The sequence below is a fragment of the Diabrotica virgifera genome, chromosome 4 (genome assembly GCF_917563875.1).
Source record: "Diabrotica virgifera virgifera chromosome 4, PGI_DIABVI_V3a".
Taxonomy (NCBI): domain Eukaryota; kingdom Metazoa; phylum Arthropoda; class Insecta; order Coleoptera; family Chrysomelidae; genus Diabrotica; species Diabrotica virgifera.
The window spans coordinates 15,099,843-15,123,045 of record NC_065446.1 but is presented as its reverse complement, the minus strand read 5'-3'; the positions used below and the strand labels follow the sequence as shown (position 1 = coordinate 15,123,045).

The following is a 23,203-nucleotide window of genomic DNA, read 5'->3' as shown; positions in this document are numbered from 1 at the left end:
CGTAACTCTGGAACCGTTGATTTTATAACAATTATGTATACGACCTTTTTTGTTTTAAATTTTATGTAGAACATTTTTCTATAGACTATTGTTTACGCTAAAGCATAGTTTTAGAAATATTGACGAAAAACTTAAAAAAATTACTAATTTACCGAATTCTCCCCCATCTCCCCCCCAAACCGGACGCTCAAAATGGTGTAACTTTTTACTGAACAATATGTGGACCATATAGAACAATTTGGTGTTGGAGGAAAACTTTTACTTTAGATGTCTGGGTTAGGCCTTTTTTGGAGCAATTATATTATACTACCTCCGTAACTTTGGAACCGTTTATTTTAGAAGGATTATGCATAAAACTTTTTTTATTGCAAATTTAATGTATAACATTTTTATGTAGAAGGTTGTTCATGCTAAACGGCATAGTTTTAGAAATATTGACGAAAAACCTAAAAAACTAAGAATTTACCGATTTCTCCCCCTCTCCCTCACAAACCCGACGCTCAAAATGGTGTGACTTTTTTCTGAACATTATGTGGACCATATAGAACAATTTGGTGTTGGAGGATAACTTTCACTTTGGATGTCTGGGTTATGCCATTATTTGGATCAATTATATCATACTAATAGATCAGATTTTTACTCTAAGACAGATGCTTGAAAATAATGAGAATTTAATAGAACTATCCACAATCTCTTCATAGATTTCTGACAAGCGTACGACAGCATTAAAAGTGACCATTATGTAGAATCCAATGGCAGAACATTCAGTTCCAAAAAACTTATCCAGCTTGTTAAGATAGATTTGTGTTAATGGCTCTAGATCCAGACTACGGATAGGTAACAAACTCTCAGAATCGTTCGAAATAAGCAGTATCCTGAAACAACGGGGTGCGCTGTCATTTTATCAACATATTTTTTAGATAGCTGAATTTTTAAAATAATCCCGAAGAAAGTTGTTAGAATCAGTGGAGGATATACGGGGAGGGAAAAAGGGGAAATTCCTCCCCCCTTTAACAAAGACCAAAATTAACGAAAAAATTGTTGAATTATAAAAACATATTAGCTGACATGAAACTTAAACCACAAACAGAGAAATTCAATCAAATAAACACGCTAGTTGGGGAACTTAATGCATATAGGTTATTATGTGTCTTTTATGTAGATTGGGTTTATTTTTCTGTGTCCTTAAAGCTTTAAGGCAAATTTCCCCTCCCCCTCCCAAGGCAAATGTCTAGATCCGCCATTGGTAAGAACAGCACAAGTTAGAACAGAATTACTGACAGTAAATGGACCAAAATTACTACTAGCATACACGGATGACATTGATAGTGTGGAAAACATACTCACCAATGTGAAGGAGACAATAAATTGGAGGTAGATGCAAACAAAACTGGTAAATGGTAAATGAAGAGAAAACCAAATCAACAGACAAAAGGAACGACATAGAATGGGACGAAATGTTACAATAGATCCATATACATTTGAAAGAGTGGAGAGCTCTTTTAAATATCTTGGAGCAACAATCACTGCAGATAACGATATCACGGAAAATATTAAAGGGAGAATTCAGGCAGCAAACAGATATATGTATACCCTCCGCAATACTATTTAACCTAAGAGCCTAATACGATCATCAAAGATCAGACTATATAAATCAGTGATTAGATAAGTTTCGACATAAACAGTTTATGTACCAAATATGCCATTAGATAAAACTTTTGACATAATGAAAACAAAATTAAAGAATGATAATAAATTGAGACCTAGGACAAAATTAATGTATCTGGTATACTGGATTTATTGACATAATATACTGATAATACATATTTTTTCAATTAAATAATGAGTTGTCTCTGCTCTGTCTCCATTATTGGCTAATATATTTTAAGGCAGATTTCGAAACAAATATCGGGTATTTTAATAACAATTTCCGAAGTGGAAGTCGAAAGGTCAAATAAATTTAATTTCAAACTTAATGAAACTGAATTATTTAAAATTCCCTTATCTTAATTTCGTTTCGGCACCCGCATGATTTATAATTTTTGAAAATCACGGGGTGTAGTAACCAGAGAAAGTTCCACCTGTTGTCAATCTTGTGGCATGGGAACGATATTTATTGTCGTTTTCTGTGCTACTTGATTGATAACTTATTTTGTGTCTCGGTAGATGTCTCTAGGATATCCGCGGCATTTCTCTCTTTGCAATTCGGAATGGCCCAAAGCGAAATACCTGGTTAAATTGGAGAGAAGAGGATATGATGAGGGTAAAGAAATACCCGAAACCGATAAAGACTCTTCCTGCACTCTCTGATTTAACTAGAGTATAATGCTGCTGCATTATCGGATTGCAAAGAAATTGAAAATGTTTGTACATTTTTAATTCATTTACTCTTTTCATTCAAACCAATACGATCAACTTGATACCAGGGAAGGCGAAACGAAGATATATAAAACAGCCAAACAGAGAGTAAAGACAGCAAACGATTTTAATCAGATTAGATGTATCCGAGATGAAAATAATAAAATACTAGTTCACGAAAGCGATGTCAAAAAGAGATGGAGAAAGTACTTTGACAGCTTATTAAATGAAGAATTTGACAGAGAGCCTGTAGAGTCAACGGAGACAGTAGCAGCAATGGTCACCAAAATAACAAACAAGGAAGTGGCTCAAGCGCTTCAAATAATAAAGAAAGGAAAAGCGGTAGGACCAGATGATATTCCTGGGGAAGTATGGAGAGCATTGGGAGAGACAGGAACAAGGTGGCTAGCAGGTCTATTTAATAGAATTATGGAAGTTGGACAAATGCCAGACGAATGGAGAAGCAGTATACTGGTACCTGTTTACAAAAACAAGGGAGATATACAACAATGTACAAACTACAGGGCTACAAAAACTGCTTAGAGACACCATGAAAATATGGGAAAGATTAATTGATAGACGGATACGTGAAGAGACCGAAATATCCGAGAATCAATTTGGATTTATGCAGGGTAGATCAACAACAGATGTAATTTTCATTATAAGGCAATTGATAGAAAAATACAGGAGTAAAGAAACAAACGCTCATATGGTATTCATTGATCTTGAGAAAGCATATGATAGAGTCTTCGAGAGATTCTGTGGTGGGCACTCAATAAGAAAGGAGTCCCTGGTGAATATGTAAAGATTGTGAGGGATATGTATGAGGTAGTAACGACTAGTGTTAGAACAGGTGTCGGAGAGACTGATAAATTTCATGTGAAAGTAGGATTGCGCCAAGGCTCTGTGCTTAGTCCGTATTTATTCTCATTAGTTTTGGACCAGATAACAGCGAAACTACAGGGTAACATTTCATGGTCCTTAATGTATACTGATGATGTCGTGTTAGTAGGAAATAGTGAAAGAGACTTGGAAAAAAAACTGGAACAGTGGAGACAAGCTCTGGAGGAAAAAGGTTTAAAACTTAGTAGGACAAAAACAGAGTATTTGGAATGTTCATTTAAAGATGGAGTTACTACAAATAAAATGGTATCTTTGGATGGTGAAACGAATGTGAAAAGCAATAGATTTAAGCACCTAGGATCGGTATTACAGAGTAATGGAGAAATAGATGGAGATGCATGCAGTAGAATTAGGGCTGGTTGGATGAATCGGGAAGAAGCGAATGGTGTGTTGTGTGACATAAAAATTCCAATGCAGCTGAAGGGAAAATTTTATAAAACAGCCATAAGACCGGCTATGATGTACGGAACTGAATGTTGGGCAGTGAAAAAGAAAGAGAAACAACGAATGCATGTGGCGGAAATGAGAATGCTTAGATGGATGAGTGGAGTGACAAAGAAAGATAAAATTAGAAATGAGTATATTAGGGGAAGTCTAGGTGTGGCACCAATTGATGCCAACATGAGAGAGTATAGGTTAAGATGGTTTGGTCATGTTCAACGTCGAGACGGTAATCACCCAATACGAAGAGTAGTTGAAGTGCAGATTCCTGGAAGGGGTAGGAGAGGAATACCAAAGGAGACCTGGAGAGAGACGATAAGGCAGGACATGTTGGTATGTAAAGCGGATTAACATTGATATGACCTAAGATAGAATTATATGGAGAAATGCAATTAGAGCAGCCGACCCCGCATAGGGATAAGGCAAAGAGAATGATGATAAATTCATTTACTCTTTTGTGGAGTACTGAGGAATCATTCTCGTTGCAACTTTTACCACGCTGAGCAGAGGGGACGTGAATTATTTAAAATTCCCTCATCTTAATTTCGTCTCGGCACCCGTATGATTTATAATTTTTGAAAATCACGGGGGGTAGTAACCAGAAAAAGTTCCACCTGTTGTCAATCTGGTGGTATGGGAACGATATTTATTGTCGTTTTCTGTGCTACTTAATTGATAACTTATTTTTGTTTTGCGGTAGATGTCTCTAGGATATCAGCGGCATTTCTTTCTTTGCAATTCGGATCGGCCCAAAGCGAAGTACTTAAACGTTAGTATACATATCTATATCCTTGTCTATCAATATTCTTATAATCAAGTATATTCAAATGGGAAATAAGCCACAATTTTACCTAAAAATGATTTTATTAACGTTTCGACGTCCAAGTCGGGTATCGTTGTCAAAATACAAAATAATATTAAATAAATAAAAATGTTGTTGCTTAGTAAAAAATTCTTCTAATAATTTATCTAATCTGACTCATTTATATCGGCAATTCAGACACGTATTATACATTTTAAAGTAGACGACTTTAAAAATGATATTGCCAATATTGATGAGTTGCGTTCCTGGGACGACTTTACTAAAAGATAGTTCATTCGATTACATGAAATCAATCCCAACTCAAGAATAGCCGCCACAAAAAATCATAGCATGTGCTCTGTCTTTAAAAAGACAACCAAATGCAACGGTTGTACTGAAATTCTCGCGTTAGAGATTCCATAGTAAATCACGAGGGAAAACCAGGAAAAACCTCGTGATACTATCCCGACATCGCAAGTATTTGGGTTTACATTTAGTTTACTCTCAAAACTAATACCAAATTCTGACTTGATATTTAAAATTTTAAATAATACTAGAATACTAAATATGTACTAACTCGATATGTTACTGATTTACTAATTGTGGTATTTTCTTTCTTTAGTATGGGTAACCACATCCTACTGCATTCTACCGAGGAATTTGCGACACAATTGGTTTCATTTAGCATAATTAGAGCCGCTTCTTTGATTTTTCTCTTTTTACTATCTGCTTCTTTTAGGACTATACTTAAATCTCTCCACAGAACTCTATGTTCATTATCCCATGCGTGTTGACATATTTGAGATCTATCAAATTCTCTATTTTTTATATAAGACTGATGTTCGTTTACTCTAACGTCTAATGGTCTTGACGTTTCACCTATATAAAATTGTTCTCATTCACAAGGTATTTTATAAATACAATTATTTGTTCTTTCTTGTTCACTGTTAGGTTTAGTTTTAGATAGAATAGATCTCAATGTGTTTGTTGTTTTGAATGTTGTTGATATGTTGAATTTATTTCCTATGGTTTTAAGTTTCTCGGATAGTCCTTTTACATATGGTATTGATATTTTCCTCGTATTATTTCTTGTGAATGTTGTAGGATCCCGTTCTAAGTTGTTCTGTTCCATTCGATCCAATCTTGACAATTCCTTATTTATAAACGATATGCGATAATCATTTTTTAATAAAACAGATGTTAACAATTGTTTTTCTTCTAAAAATGAATTTTCGTTAGAACAAGTAATTTTGGCTCTATCATATAAGGATTTAATGATTCCCTTTTTAACGTTGATGTTATGATTTGATTTGTAATTGAGATATCTGTTGGTGTGTGTTGGTTTTCTATACACTTGAGTCTCATATCCAGTATCCTTCTTTGAGACCAAAACATCGAGGAAAGGTAGGGTGTTATTGTATTCCTTTTCCATTGTAAACTTTATTGTCTCTTCTTGATCGTTTATAATATTCAGGAACGTATCCAACAATTCCGATCTATGAGGCCATATGGAAAACACATCATCTACATATCTCCACCATACTGTGGGTTTTAAATTTTGTTTAGAAATGATATTAGTTTCGAAATCCTCCATAAATATATTAGCCAATAATGGAGATAAAGAAGAGCCCATTGCGAGACCAAAACAAAAATAAAAATGCCACAAGAAAATAGCTTCAGAACAACATCAATATTCTTGTTTTATTTGTCTATTATGTTTTTATTTTGTAATGTAAATAGCTATTCAATGTGTTTAGTCAAGTAAAGATCAAAATCGTAATTAAAATGTCGCCTTTCAAATTACGAACGTGCGGATAAAATTGATGCTTAATACGTCGCTGAAATTGTTGATGAAGTATATCAATTCGTCAAAAACGTTGATTGTGGTTTCATAATCAAATCGGAACCCGGGATGAAAATTGAAACAACTACAAAATGTTTCATGCGCTATTGCAATCTACTGGAAACCAATATATTTCGAATTTGGCTCCTACATCTGATTAGTCCGATGCTATGCTGCAATTATGAAAATGTATGCTTTGTGTGTACAGTCAATATCCACCAGTGACGGCTTCAATAAAATCTTACAACGGGTTTTAGCATAAAATATCGGTTTGGTTACATAATTAACATTTAACTGTGGTGATAAAGCTTTTATAGACAAAGTAACCAAAAAAATTCAATATTCAAAAATTTTACCTTAGCCGTTAAATATTTATCTTCTACGAGCATTTAATAAAACAATTCAAAGTTTAATTTTCGAAGAAAATAAAACTTCTAATGAGACCAAGTTTCGGGTTACGTCTTCGTGGTACCTATTATTTGCAAATCATACGAATGATGAAATAAAGAAGACTAGGGGAGGTCTATAATTTGCACCTCACTTCCCGTCTATTCAACGTGACATAACTCCAACGAAAACATGGTCTCTATACTCAGTTAGAAGTAGAAATGATGAAAAAGAATTTAGCCTTGAAATGAAATCAAGAAACGTGTTATATTTCGTCCCACGGCGAAATTATTTCTACTACTATCTGAGTACGGAGACCATATTTTCGTTGGAATTTTGCGACGTTGAATAGACGTGAAGTAAGGTGCCAATAATAGACCTACCCTAGTCTTCTTTATTTCAATATTCATATAGTTTGCAAGTAATAGAAAACACGAAGCGTAACTAGAAACTTAAAGGTCTTATTAAAAGTTTTATTTTTCTTCGGAAATGATAATAATAATAACTAGCCATTCTAGGATCAGGTTATACCAACTAAAAATTACCTGAAATACATTGTCAAAGACCCTCAGGTCCAGAACAACAAATGCCGATATGGATGTCGAACCGAAGAAACCATCCAACACCTTACAGGGGGCTGTTAGGCATTTGCTGCAACCGAATATAAGGAACGGCATGACTCAGTAGGAAAGATCCTTCATCAGGAGATAGCTATCAAGCTGGGACTTCTTCAGACGGACCATCTCCCATATTATCAATACGTTCCTCAGAGTATGCTTGAGAATGACAACTACAAGCTATACTGGGACCGCACTGTGCTCACAGATCAAACACTGGCACCTAATAGACCAGATCTCGTACTAGTTAATAAATTAACAAGACAAACAACACTTATTGATGTGACGATACCTAACAACAATAATCTACGTACTAAATTTACTGAAAAGATCGCCAAGTACAGAGATCTGGAAATTCAAATACGAAGACAATGGAAAATGCAAAGTATACCTATTATTATGTTTATTACTGTAGTTATTCCGAAGAACCTCCTCCCCTCCTCGAAAACATAAAAAAGCTGGGTCTTAATGAACACCCTTATAAGACCTTGCAGAAATCTGTACCTACTACTCGCGACGGCCAGATGTGTACGAAAATTTCTGGGAGATACTCCAGCATACCAAATCACCTAGGGCTCGATAACACGGAAAGAGTCCCACCAGAGCTCAATCCTTTTGATACCGTAAGTATGTGGCATGAGTAAATTTTCCCCTTAGAGGGAGTGTGAGCTGTATGATTAAATCTGGATAATAAGAATAAACTTTGAATTGTTTTAGGCAGATGTCGCTACGATATCCATATCTTGTTATTTTGAGTTTGTTCAAAGACATCAATATCTCCATTATGTTCAGAAATATCCATATAAATACATTTTCTGAAGATTTCTAATAAGCATGAAACTATAGAGTTTTTAGGGCGCTCTCTGAACAAACTGAAATAGAATACGTCTCTTTTTTTCGTTTCACGTGGAAATTCTTTTTTCATTTCGCACTATAAGTGCAATAGCATCGTAACTCAAAAAAAGTAAATGTGAAGATAATGAATGTTTTAGTTTGGCTCAAATTTTTATTTTTTTTTACATCAACCCTATTAATGATAGAATGGTATTGTAAATTAAAACAACCCATTTGGATTGACACTATTCAGTTATTGTTTTTAAAATAATAACATAATATATTGATAATTATATATTTGAAGTAAGATAGTCTTGCACCGGTGTAATAATACACATTTTGGCATATACGATCCTAATTTAATGATAATAAAAGTCAGAACCATTATTTTCCAAACAAAACCAAATTTATTAAATAAAACCATTAACAAAAGATTAAGAATATACAAATAACAAATTGTGTTTTACTAATAACCTAATATTGCTTCATAAGTTATTCAACATCTGGTTCAAAGTCGTGGTATTCTTTTTTTATTAAATTTTTCTTACACAGAGATAGTAACCCATCTTTTTTCTGTTTTCTATAAATGTTATTTATAGATATATAATATACATATATGAGACAATGGTTAAAACTAGCCTACTTTATGGAGCCGAGACATGGAGAATAACAGAGAAATATAAGAAAAAGGTCGAAGCCACGCAAATGGATGCCATCAGAAGATCGATGAGAATATCAAGAGCCGAAAGAATAAGGAATGAAGTAACAAAACAACAAATGGGTGTAGAGGGCACTATAGCTGAGGATATTGAAAGAAAACAGCTCATGGTATGGGCATGTGAGCCGAATGGGGGACGAAAGATTGCCTAAAAAAACTATGATGTGGCAACCCTCAGAGAAGAAAAAACGATGAAGACCACCACAGAGCTGGAATCTGGGAGTTAGGAAAGCGATTAGCGCTCGAAATCCAAATGAAGACCTAACTCAGGACAGAACAGTGGCGTTTGGGAGTCGGACAACGTCGTAAGACGTTATGAAACCGAATATATAATATATATAAATGTTATTTGCCTGTAACCACCTTTAACATTCTATTTTTTCCCGTTCTATTGCTGAATGCATGCTGTCACCCTCATTCTGGGTATGAACAGCAATTAAAAATATTTGTGGGAGATGGTATTTATATTCTCCAAATACTGACTAAGTAAAGGTATGTTGCTGCTATATGTTTATTTTTATTTTGTCCGCAGCAATTATATGAATAAAATATGACGTCAAAAAAGTGTATTAAGAAACTGCCAATCTTTTCAGAGCAGAGTAGTTACATCTTTGTCGTTATTCGTAAATATTGTGGGTGTAATACTATCACATTTTGATATGAGATACCCAAATTTATTGCCGCGTAAGTACGGCAATTAGATGTAAGACTTCTGATGTAAGACTTCTATTTCTAATGTGATAGTCTTCCAGTCTTGCACAAAAACGATAAACCTTATACGCGAATATTATAGTATCTTAACTTGGGAATTATACCATGAAAATTAAATTTTTATTTAGAATAGTTTTGCACTCATATAAAGTGCTATAAATGAAACATTTTTTCCTGATTATCTCAAAAAATATTTTTTTTTGACGTACGATAATATTGCACTCATAGTGCGATTTATTAAAAATTTATTGATCTCATCCCTTGAAAATATATTATGTTCTTATAATATTTTGAACCCAACGGTTTTAGTTTTAGATACTATATTTTCCCTTCCGTGCATTGTCTCTTGCATATGACTGTACCGTCAGAATATAAATATTCTTATAGAATCCTAATGCGACAAGTCACGCAGTCTGTCCGGTACGGTTTCGATATGTAAACATTGAATGACGTTTAATAAATTTTATTCATTTTATTTTGTTATACCTTTTTTATAATAGGTAGCTCTAGAATGACTAAATCGAATTAGCTAATTTCGATTTTAGAACATTTGTAGACGTCTAAGGAAAGTTTAAAGGTGAGAAAATGTAATCACATTGTAAAGAAAATAGTAAACAACAATATTATTGTCATATACAGACAGTTATATTATACTCTTTTAGATTTACGTCACTAGAATTGCAGCTAACTTCGGGTCTATTTACTTTTTTACGTTTCTCGTGAAATCCATGCTTTTGGCACTTTGTGCGATTTAAATATGGTATTCATAATTGTTTGATTAAATATATAATTATTAAAATGTATTGCATTAATGCACAAACTTAAATTTTCAACTTCATCGCAGAGGAAATGTTGAAAAATAGTTTTTATTATTGTAAGTAAACAATGTTTTAAAATTATTTTTATTTATAAACATATTATTTCCTGTACATTAATTTTCGATATTGTCAAAAATAGAGATTTGATATTCTTGAGCAAGGAGCATATTTTTATACAAATAATATACAACTAACAAAATTTGTTATCTAATGGAATATTGTAAAGATCTTCTTCCTTATACTTTTACAAATATTTCAAAATCAAAAGTAGCCAAAACAATCAAGTCCTTCTCGAGTTATAAAATAAAACATATTATAAAAAAATAAGAGAAAAAATGGAGGGCATCAGATAAAATTGGATAGTGCCAGAAAAAGTTGACGGAATCAGAAAAAAGGAGGGTGTCAGAAAAAATTAGGAGGAGATGCGATAAAATAGGAGGATGTCACAAAAAATTGAATGCAGTGACTTTAGAAGACAATTGATAGTATTCCCCGTCGCATGGTGACCAACAAAATCACTGGTTTATTAATATTGACATTGTTTTGTAACAATAATAACAAATAACTCCTTGGGCAACTTTCCATTGAGCTCTCTAAAATAATACGTTGTAGACTTTTATTAAGATGAGATATGGTGTAATTTTCAAACTCGTCCAAATATGCTTATTTTCTTCTATCATTCCACCTACTTCTCTAAACATGAGAAATATCAAATTTTCTTTTTTTAAACACCAGTAGTGAAGTCCTCTAACACATTAATTTTATAGTCAACAACTAAAATTAAATGATCCTACTTGTATATGTAGTAAAATATATTTTGTAGGCTTTAATTCTCCTCACTCGACCTACCCAAATCAGAAATGATCAATTAAACTCAAACAATCCGTGAAGTCAATAGTGGTTGTTTAGTTTATTACGCCCCCAGTGCCAGAATAATGTACCGATAACATGCAATCAGTTTAGGAAGGTTGAAATCAAAAATGCAAAAGTCAAATATGAAAACAACATTTACTATTGATAAAAACAGTACATATAAAGGGAAGTTTATTTATTCATCGGCTTTAAGAAATTAACGAAACAATTATTAATTTTATTATTAGTTTTATTTAGACAACTATTGCCTTTTTAAATAAACGATAAGTACTATAAGTACAACAGTACAACAGTAAGTACTACTTACTACAAAAATGATTCCAGCCACCAAATTTTTTTTTGCTGCTGATTATGAATTTCCAGGATTGATTTCGATCCAGTCAAAATATTGTTACAAACAATTTAATAGCTCATAAACGTAAAGAGATAAAATTGTTTTCAAATACAATTTGTTAAAAAAAACAAACACAATGGCTACTATACTTTAATCCAATAATTTAAACTCAAGATATTGTAAAATTAGAACAAAATGGTTACAAATGAGTATTTTTCGATCCTGACTACACGGACCTTGGATCGAAATCTACCTTCAGAATTCGTAAATTTGGTAGAATTATCAGAATTGACAAGGTCACGGTGATTAAGCTATGTTCCCTAAAATAACAATAATTAATTGTAATGAAAAATACATTACAAAACGCAGTTGTTTGACATAATATGATTTCCATTACCGAAGTAGTTTTCAAAAAATATTAAATAATACTTTGTTATTACTAGACTTAGGCAAATATGCAAATTGCATATTTTGCATATTATGCATAAAATATGCAAAAATGTCAAATTTTGCATATTTCTTTAAAAGTGTGCATAAAGTGCATATAACTTGAAATTTTAGTTGTATAGATGTTCATCAAAGAAATCAAGAGTTTGGAAATCAGAATATTTAATTTTGTTTCAATATCTCTAGATATTTATTGTAGTTTTGTCCTTGAATAAGGGTTCCAAAATCTGCTAGTTTATACCTCTAGGTAAAAACTTTTATTGTGATGGTGTTTTAGAAATCAATTATGTTGTAAAATTGGAACCGGTAACACCTGTCTTTGTAATAATATTGTGAAGGAAGTGCAATTTGAAACTACCGAAAATAAACACTGCTTCAAACTTGGATAAAACCTACATCTACGGATAAGGATAAAGTTTACTGCTCAATTTGTGGTAAAACTGGAAGTACTACGTAATTTGTGTGTTATATTATTTTATACGAGAATATTTTCTAATATGTGCTGACACAAGGCAAGTTTGCAATAAATCGATATATTTTTTATTTTCTCAGGAATTCTTTAAATTTCTTGTGATGAAATAATAGGATCTAAAAAATTTTAATCATTCAATAATGTACTGAAAAGTCGCTTAATATTGTTTTCTCGTACAATAACATTTAGTTGTCTGCTTAGATTTAGGCTCGTAGTATTTTTTGTTAGATAAACAAACAAAAACCAAGAATCTCCTGTACATATTAGGGGGACCTTCCTGCTCTCACAGTCATATTATCTTGATATTTTCAAGATTCCTGATTTTAATTGTTATGAAAATAGTTACCAGGTCCTTTCTGAAGTACTTAATTCAAGTAGGTACTAGGATGGACACTCTTAGGGACAATTTAATGTGAAAGCAAAGATTACCGTAAATTTGAAAAATGCCCCAGTACATCGGTTGGTGTAGAAATAAGTTTTTTCATTTAAAAAATATATTTTAATATGTACCTACTCAGAAGCCATAAGTTTTTGTTAAAAAAATTTAAACAGCATTTAATCATTTAGTGTTAGCACAATTCGAAATAATATCATTTATTTGTTAAAATACTTAAATAGTTAAATAACTAAGCCTAGTTTGCAAAATAAAAAAAAATATTAATTACTGTAAGTTATGAAGATATTTTAAATTCATTTCTTTAGTAGTTTGAAAGACGAAACATACGTGAATGAAATGAAGAATTCAATTTTTCATAGTTCTTTTGCTTACTTTTATGTTTGTAAATAAAACGGATAATACTTTCTGAGTTGTTTAAATATATGCAATTATATATTTTTATTTTTATATGCATATTTTCTAGATAAACATGCATATTTTTGTATAAAATACTGCATATTTATGCGCATATTCCATATGTTTTTATTTGCATATTTGCCTAAGTCTAGTTATTACGTATAATCAAAAGTTGTTAGGCAGCTATACAGGGTGATTGATTAGTAGAGTAAAGCTCAATAGCTCCGCTATAGTAATCGATAGCAATAAAAGTTAATAACAAAAATTTTAGCCACCTTTGAGCTTCACATTACAAAATTAGTTAGAATGTTACAGGGTGTTCGATAACACAGTGGCAGACCAAACTTTTTTTTAAATGGAACACCCTATATTTTATTTTAAATTCGAAATTCTGTTAACTTCTCCATCACAAAAATATAAAGGTTTGTTATGTTATACAGGGTATCTACAAAGTTATAACCAATTTTATATGAAAATCGTAACAAGTTCAACTCCCTGTATAAATAAAAATAAGCAAAACAACAATGGTTTATTAATGCCATATTTTTAAACGTATTGTCAAAATTTTCAAGAATGGTCGAGATTGCTAATTTTCTTTATATAAAATACAGGGTGAGTCAAAACGCAAGTACATTATTTCCTCAGTAATTTTAAATGGAACACCCTGTATTTTATATCACTATTGAAAAGTACCATTACCGTACTTTAATTTTTAGATAACATTTCCTATGTCTAAATTTATTAGCTTTCGAGATATTTTCATTTTTCAATGGACCAGTAGCGCAGCGTGGCCACCCAAATCACCAGAATTTAATAAACTGGACTGATTTTTTTTGGGGGTTACGTTAATAATTAAGTTTATAAAATACCTCCAGCAACAAGGAATGAGATCAAAAATATAATACAAAGCGTATTTCGATGTGTTAATTTACAAATGCTCCGTAGAGTAAGTAGCTCATTCAATGATCGTTTTTAGGAGTACATAAATGTGTTAGGAGATAATTTTGAACACCTTATGTAATTAAATGTTAAAAAGAGATAATTTTGAACACCTTATATAATTAAATATTAAAAATATTTCATTAAAAGTAGCTTCTAATTTTTTCAAACATGTTTTTTTGCAAAATGTATTACTGATAAATTATGTTTCGTTCTTTATTTGTTACATTGTTACATTTACATACAAAAGTAGTGTTTAATTGTCTTCACAAAATATTGTGTTTTGTGTTTGTGTGTTTTTTTGTAAAATTTATTACTAATTTTCTTTGTTTATTTGTTGCATTTACATAAAAAGATAGTTTTTAATTGTTTCAAAAATGTTGCATGTAGTGGTTGTGTTTTTGTTTGTAAAATATATTACTAATAAATTATTTTTATTTCTTTATTTGCTACAGTGTTACATTGATTACGGGATTGATAATCGGTAATCTTCAATTGTCAATTCAGTCATGGCTTACTTAAAATTTTAGATAAATTTAGACACCTCAAATAATTTGCTCTGAAAAATGAAAATATCTCGAAAACTAATCAATTTGAGCATAGGGAATGTTATATAAAAATTAAAGTACGTTAATGTTACTTTTCAATAATGATATAAAACACAGGGTGTTCCATTTAACATTACTGAGAAAATAATGTACTTGCGTTTTGACTCACCCTGTATTTGATAACAAAAGTTAACCATTTTAAATACCTAGGATGTTGGATAAACGAGACACTAAATCCGGATGAAGAAATTAAAACTCGTATAGAAATTGCAAGAGGAGCATTTATGAAACTTAGATCTATTCTGAGCAACTCTCAGCTGAACTTACAACTAAGAATCAAGTTCCTAAAATGTTATGTGTATCCTGTATTACTATATGGATGTGAAACCTGGATCATGAAGGTTAACATGATGAACAAATTAGAATCCTTTGAGATGTGGTCGTATCGTAGAATTCTCAGAATATCTTGGGTTCAACGCATTTCAAACAGAGAAGTCTTAAACAGAGTAGGTCAAGGCGAAGGTGACTTAATGAAGATGATAAAAAAGAGAAAACTTGAATATCTGGGGCATATAATGAGAGGTAGCAGATACAGGATGCTGCAGTTAATACTAAATGGAAAGATCGACGGAAAAAGGGGAATTGGTCGAAAGAAATATTCATGGCTCCGAAACCTTCGTCAATGGACTGGCTTATCAGCAGATCAATTGTTACATGCCGCACAAGATCGAGAACCATATCGGCAAATTGTTATGGAAGCTAATTACGCCTAAAAATTTGGGCACGGTACTTAAAGAAGAAGAAGTATTTGATATAAAGAAAATTAGCAATATCAATAATTTTTAAAAATTTTGACAATAAATAAAAAACATCGCATGAATAAACCATTGCTGTTGTGCTTATTTTTATTTATACAGGGAGTTGATTTTGTTACGATTTTCATACAAAATTGGTTATAACTTTGTAAATACCCTGTATAACATTACAAAACTTTATATTTTTGTGATGGAGAAGTTAAGAGAATTTCGAATATAAAATAAAATATAGGGTGTTCCATTTAAAAAAACAAAATTTATGTCTGCCACTGTGTTATTGAACACCCTGTAACATTCTAACTAATTTTGTAATGTGAAGCTCAAAGGTGGCTAAAATTTTTGTTATTAACTTTTATTGCTATCTATTACTACAGCGGAGCTATTAAGCTTTACCCTACCAATCAATCACCATTTTGATATTAACTCATAATTTTAGGTGATGCATAACTTTTGAAACTATGTTTACAATATTTAACTTGCCACACGAAAACAGTTTCAGTACCTTACTAAGCCATTAATATTAAGTGGACTAGACTACTACTACTGAGCCGTAGAACTGAATGATATTATGGCAGTCTTAGTCTCTTCACGACTTTTTCCATGGTTTATTTATGGTTTATTTATATTAATATTTATATAAAAACAGAAATATGAGAAAATGCTAATGTTAAGTTCTAATTACTACCACAAGCTTAATTCCACAGATAATACAATTACAATGTTTATACCAAAATGACGGAATTTCATGGCAGTGAAATTACCTGTAAAATTACTGAAATAAATTCATGCAACAAAGATTAATTGTCCACGTTTAAATTTGATGATGCAGAACTGCTCCTTTTCAACATTAATTTGCAATAATTCCCAAAGTCGTAAATGTCGTAATAAATAAATGTAATTTACTGGACGCGATCAAATTTCATTTCCGAATATTAATCTGGAAATATTTCGAATGGAGATGGTTTAACCACCTTTATAGTTTCCAACAAAAACGAAATAGTGCCGGATATGCTTACTCATTTACATAACAATATCGAATAAATGACAAATGTGCTGCAGAAATTAAACTGCTGATTATTGTCAGGTAAAATAAATCATCGGTCGTCATTTTCTTTACGACCATACTTCATCAGGATTGTAAATAGATTATTAGATACTCTATATTTGAAATATAACAAGGACGCAATCTAAAAGTAAAAAAATTATTCCCTATCAAGTTGGTCAATAACAGGTTTTTTTAACTTGGTATTAAAATTAACCCAAATAACCCTGACGGCCCTGGGTTAAATATCGATCATGTAAAGGCCAAAGGGCGTAACCCTCAAAAATTAGAAATTGAGATTTTTGGTTTTTCTGAAAGACCGAACAGAAATAGACCTCCCGGACAAAATTCGTACCCCACCTATTACTATACACCTATAGAATGTCGAAATAATGTACATTTGTCGGTTTCACAATTTCATCCCAACATTTGGCGTAACCTTCACGGCGTAACCCAGAACAGCTAATATCACGTACCGGATAATTGGCGTAAGCCTATCTTTTCCTTGGTATCACCTGAACAAAATTCTTCCACGGATATATCAAAAGCATCATTAGATCCGGAAAGTGAATAAATAAGAATTTGTGTGAAAGGGCAGAAGACAAGGCGATCAACCATTACTTCACCTTCACTGGTACCGCTATACAACGAGGAATTAAAATTGGCATCTAAAAAAAAACTGGGAACCAGAAGGCGAAGAACGCTATAAATAACCGGAATAATAATAATAATCTAAAAAAATACGGGAATCTAAAGAACTAATTAAAAATAATGTTATTCCAAATCCGTACCAGGAAGAATATATCAAAATGAGATCAGACACTTCGGAGCCAGATGAACTTGCTGAAACTGATGATTATGACTAGAGCTCGGGAAATATGCACTTAAAAAACCCTAAAATATGCATACAAATATGCACAAGAAACAGTTGAAACATACACTAGAATATGCTTTTATGCATTTAATGCATATAAAAAAACGCAGCAATCTTTGTATTGAAAATATTTAATTTATTTTATGCTAGTCACAAAAATATTTATTGAAATAACTACATCATTATATGTATTCATGTATTCTTTATATTCATCATCATCATTCTTTATTATATTATTATTAAAGTTAAAACTATATACCTACATGTACTATTATTGAATGTTTTTCTAAATTTTCTAGAGAAAAACTGTGCCGTCTATTTGATAATAATTTTTTATACTCGGAAAAAATTCTTTATATTTCACCCCTGTTGAGCTGGCCCCCCGTAGAGATTAAGATACGAAATAGCGCTAAATTACGAGCTATTTATGAGATTTCATATACCGTAGATTAAACATTTCGGACCCGTTACACTGGGCAGAAATTTAATATTTTTGTGGGGGCAGCCCCCCTCCCACTACTTAAAAAAAGAGATATTGAATTGATCTTTCTTTGAATAGCTTTCGAAGTGATATAGTTCAGATTTTTGGGCTTATTTCCTTCGAACCCTCGAACAACACTTTAATTGATTCAACTCAAGAGCAAAATGTCGAGAAAAATTAAAATATATCGTATCGAGGATATAATTCGTATATCGTCTAAAATCCAAAAATAAACTTTCAAAATATGCGCATTTCGATTATTGAGTTACAACCCCTTCGCAAGAAAACCTCCCCATCTTCGCTCAAGAGAGAATTGTACTTATAAATTTTAAAAAATTATTATTTTGCGACTACATATCGTTTACTAATTTATGAGCTTGCAAAATATGTGCATTTCGATTATTGAATTGCAATTTCCTTTCTATAGGGCCGTCACTGAATGTAAAAATCAACTATTACCTTCGATTTCAGTCAACCTCCATCGATTTTCACGAAAATTGGTGAATGGTTAGACGATACCTCAATAAACAAGAGTGAAATAGTGCCAACTTGCGCTTTTACCCTGGGGGTGGATGCCACCCCCTATTCAGGGGCGAAAATTACTTTATTCAAAATAACCCCACAAATGATAGAGGGACAAATTCTAAGGAAAATTTGTTATATAAATTTATTAAAATAAATCAATAATTTTTAAGTTATCAAAGGTAAAAAATTTTAATTTTTCGTAAAAAATGCATGTTTTAAAGCGGTTTTTCATAAATAACTCAAAATATGAACTTTTAATAATTGCATATGCACTTATAAAATTTATCCAAAATATGCAAATATGCACTTAATATGCATTTTGCATATTTCCCGAGCTCTAATTATGACTAATTTTTGTATACAGAGTGGACCAAAGAAAACAATACACCTCGATATTTGGCAGTATTTATTAGATTTTAAAAAAATTACGAAACAGGTCTATTTTTAATCTAAGGGGGACACATTTTTGCCGTACATACATTTGTCATTTGTCAACCCCTCCTTTCCACGTCCTAGCTAGCTTATTTAAAAGGTTATTCAATTCTCTATTCAGTAATAAAGACATAATTATTTATACAGGGTGTGCCACAAAAAAAAATTAATCAAATTAATTGACGCAAAAAGAAGAATTTATGTAATTTATTTAATTCAAAATATATTCTACTGCTGTCACAAAACAGAAAAAAATGTTGTCTGATAAATAAACATTGCTTTTCGCTTAATTTCAATGTTCAAGCTGCCAACCATCTGCCCCTTGGTAGGTTGAATATTGAATTTAATCGAAAAACAGTATTTATTTGTAAAATAAACATGTTTTCTGTCAGTAGTAGAATGTATTTTGAGTTAAATAAATTGCATACATTCTTCTTTTTGTGTCAATTAATTCAATACAAAATAATTTTTCTTGGACACCTTGTATAAATAAGTATGTCAATGTTAATATTACTGAATAGAGAATAAAATAACCTTTCAAATGAGGTAGCACACGAATCCTATACCCTATTTAAAAATAAGGGTTGGGGGAAATGGAAGGAAGGGGGTTGACAAATGACAGATGTATGTATCGTAAAAATGTGTCCCCTTAGATGAAAAATCGACCTGTTTTTTCATTTCCTTATAATCTAATAAATACTGCCAAATATCGAGGTGGACTGTGTTCTTTGGCCAACTCTGTATTTTGTTTAATATTTAATAATTAGTTGGTTAATATTAATACATGTAATATAGCAATATTTAGGATTACTATTATTTATTATTTTACACAACACATATCACATTACAGTAATAAGTAATACCAACCAACATAAAGGGGATTCTGATATTTACAGCGTAACCCTCATCAATAGTCGTACCAAAATATTTAAACAAGCCAGCCAAAAGGCGTAACCCACAAAAAATAATAATATAGTTATTTATGATATAAAAGTACACGTTTAAGGTACGCATGTGAAGTTTGCAGAATGAGCGATAGCGAGTTCTGCAATTCACATAAGTGCCTTAAAAATGTACTTTTTAACACGCATATCATACAATATTTTTTCTACAAACGTAATTACAAGACAATATCTACAAAAACTTTTACTTGAACTGACATTCCATTTTTATATTTTTTGACATTACATCAAAATTGCCTATACGGTCAATACGAACTGCAGTGCCTTAAAAATTTTAAAGCACTAGTGCCTGTTAAAAAAAATTAAAAATTAAAATTTTTGAAAAAGTTTTTGAACAAAAATGCATATTTATTTGTAAAGTTTGATTCAAAAATATTGACAATATTTTTAAAAATATTAAAAGGTAGCCAATTTATTATCAGCATGTAATGCACATTTAAATTATTTCCGGTAGGTATTAACGAACAAGAAAAGTAATTTGCTAGAGACATTTTTAAATCATTTATGGCTAACTTCCACCGTTATTATCGTGATAGTTTATTCAGTGTTTGCTAATTGGGAAAAGACAGTAACAGCAGTAATATGGTGAGGATATTAATGATAACGACTGCAGTCGCTATTGCCGTGTCGCCGCTCGGTTGGTCAAATGACGACATTGGCGTTGCCGTTCAGAGGGAATGTCACGCGAACTGCTTTTAATATGCAATCAGCTCATTAGAGCCCTTGACGGCCCGTCACGATGAGGCCCTAGAACACGCGACAATTTTCCCACTTGTTGAGTTCGCTTCAAGTGGGCAAATAGCCAGATTTACGGCGTCTCTGAGGCAATAAAAAATTATGGTATAGTATTTTAGTACAAGAAATGAAGCTTAAAATAGAAAACAATCTCGAATTTTTTACAGAATAGACCGATTTGCATAACAATTTGGGATTTGGTTCACCTTACCCTCTACTACTTCAAAATCTATATTGTGCTGAAGGGCTCTTTAATTTTTTAAGGGTGAAAACTACCCATTATTGCTCAAATCTATAAAAAAGTTTAAAAACAGTGAAATTAGGATCAGATGAATTAGATAACGATTGTGTGATACTCTAACTATAAATATTGACTATTTCAACACTTTAAAATATCAATTTGAAGGGTGAAAACTACCCCTAATTGCTCAAATTTATAAAAAAGCGTAAGGGGAATAAGATTTGGATCGGGTAATTTAGGTAATAATGGTTTGATATTCTTAACCATCATAAGGCGGTGCCTAGATTCTTACGTAAAAGAACGGTGCGGGGTAAATTTGCACCCCGTCCATATTATCCATTTTTTTATATCTACGGGAGAATTGATTTGAAAAATAATCAGAACCTATTTACTATACTATGAAACCTAATTTTACAGACAGAGTACCTACTTATTCCTTCTTTAACCCTCGTAAGGCGGTGCTTAGATTCTTACGTAAACAACGGTGCGGGTACATTTGCACCCCATCCGTATATCCATTTTTTTATATGTGAAAATCGGGGAAATTGATTTGAAGATAACTAGGACTTTTTTATTATACTATGAAACATAATTTTACAAAGTACTTATTTCTTCTTAAAAAAAATGTTATCGTTACGAGACAAACACATGAAACTTTTCACAGAGTGAGCAACACAAAGTTTTTACACACAATACTGTACACAATACACAGACAGTTATGCCGGGACTTTTGGTCTTTTTTCTCTGAAATAAGTAACACCGACCTTGTCCCGTAGCTCTGTTAGCTCCAGGTGCAACATCAGAAACGTCAAATTCAGGATATGAAATTTTCATCATTTGCACCCTACAGTCATTTTTTCCAAAAAAGCACGTAAACGCAAAGAGTTTTAAATGCTGTAATGGGTGGAATGCATTTAGAATTGAATTTAATGCAAATAAAAAAATGGACAAAAATTAAAAAAAATTATTAAAAACGATAGGTGAGAAAAACGAGGTCTGGGGTGCATCTGCACCCCGCACCGGCTTACGAGGGTTAAAAAAATATTATGGTAACAAGGCAAACACATGAAATTTTTCATAGAGCGAGCAACAGTTTTTACAGACAATACAGTAAATCCGGTACTATAAGTATTTTTCTTTGGTGTATGAACACCGGTTCACCAATTCCCCTCCTAAGACTAATAAAAATGTGCCATTTTGTCTACTACGTCAACAGCTCATTTGGTAATGCTATAATGAGGAATCAATTTAGGTTTATCATCATATTTACTCTATTGAAGTAATTCTCTATCACTTTCCTCGTCAGTATTTTCTTGAAGAGTCACTTGCACAAACCAACTTACTATACTCAACAAGACTTGGGAGGAAACTGAAATATAAACTGAATCCACCAAAACAAATAATTCTTATACGTGTATTGGCGGACTCGATTGAGATAGTTACTGACAAAGGCTTCCGAGTGTGATAAATCCTCCTACATAAGAAGTCGCACCGACTCTAATAAAATCTGATAGATTTTACTACCAAGATGACCCTACTACAGTCGAACCCGCTTATTAGAATACCGGTTAAAATAATATTCCGGTTAAAGGAATATAAATTTGAGTTCTTAAAACGTTTCTACTAGCCACCAATCGGTTATTAGAATATCCCTGTTATAGGAATACTTTTGCTTTGCACGAAGGCTATTCCAATAAGCGGGTTCGACTGTATTAAAAAAAAGGAACGTAAAATTGTAACAGAATTATCTAGAAACACAATTCAGAAATTATAAGTTTTAAAATATTATGGGAAGCGTTAACGACAGCGGGGTGCATTTGCGCCGCACAGTCACTTTTTTAATGAAGCTCATAAACGCAATGAGTTTTAAGTGCTGTATTGGGTGCAATGCGACTAGAATTATGTTTAATGCAAATAGGAAAATGAAAAAAAATTAAAAAAAATTAATTAAAAAAAAGAATGTGTGTACTTTGCACGCACGTAAGAAGTTATACTTCTATTATAGATTCCAACGAAATTAATATGTGTTTTAAACAGTTTATTTATATTTTATTTAAATAATAAACTAATTTTAATACTTACTACTTTCCAAACATTTTTATTAAAACTATACCAAAAATTAAAAAAATAAAAGAATAAAACCCGCACAAACACATTGAAAAATGCCACAAAAAAATGATTTCCGAACAATGATTGTTGGCAAAAATGTTAACTAAATTATATAACTGAAATTATAAAACTGAAAAAAAATTATATAA

The 23,203-nt window shown here is 31.9% G+C and overlaps 1 protein-coding gene across 4 annotated transcripts in view; it reads left to right on the top strand.

The window, feature by feature from the left end:
* LOC114339639 (serine-rich adhesin for platelets) overlaps window positions 1–23,203 on the top strand; it is a 1,513,912-nt gene that overhangs the window by 875,263 nt on the left and 615,446 nt on the right. The window lies entirely within an intron of this gene.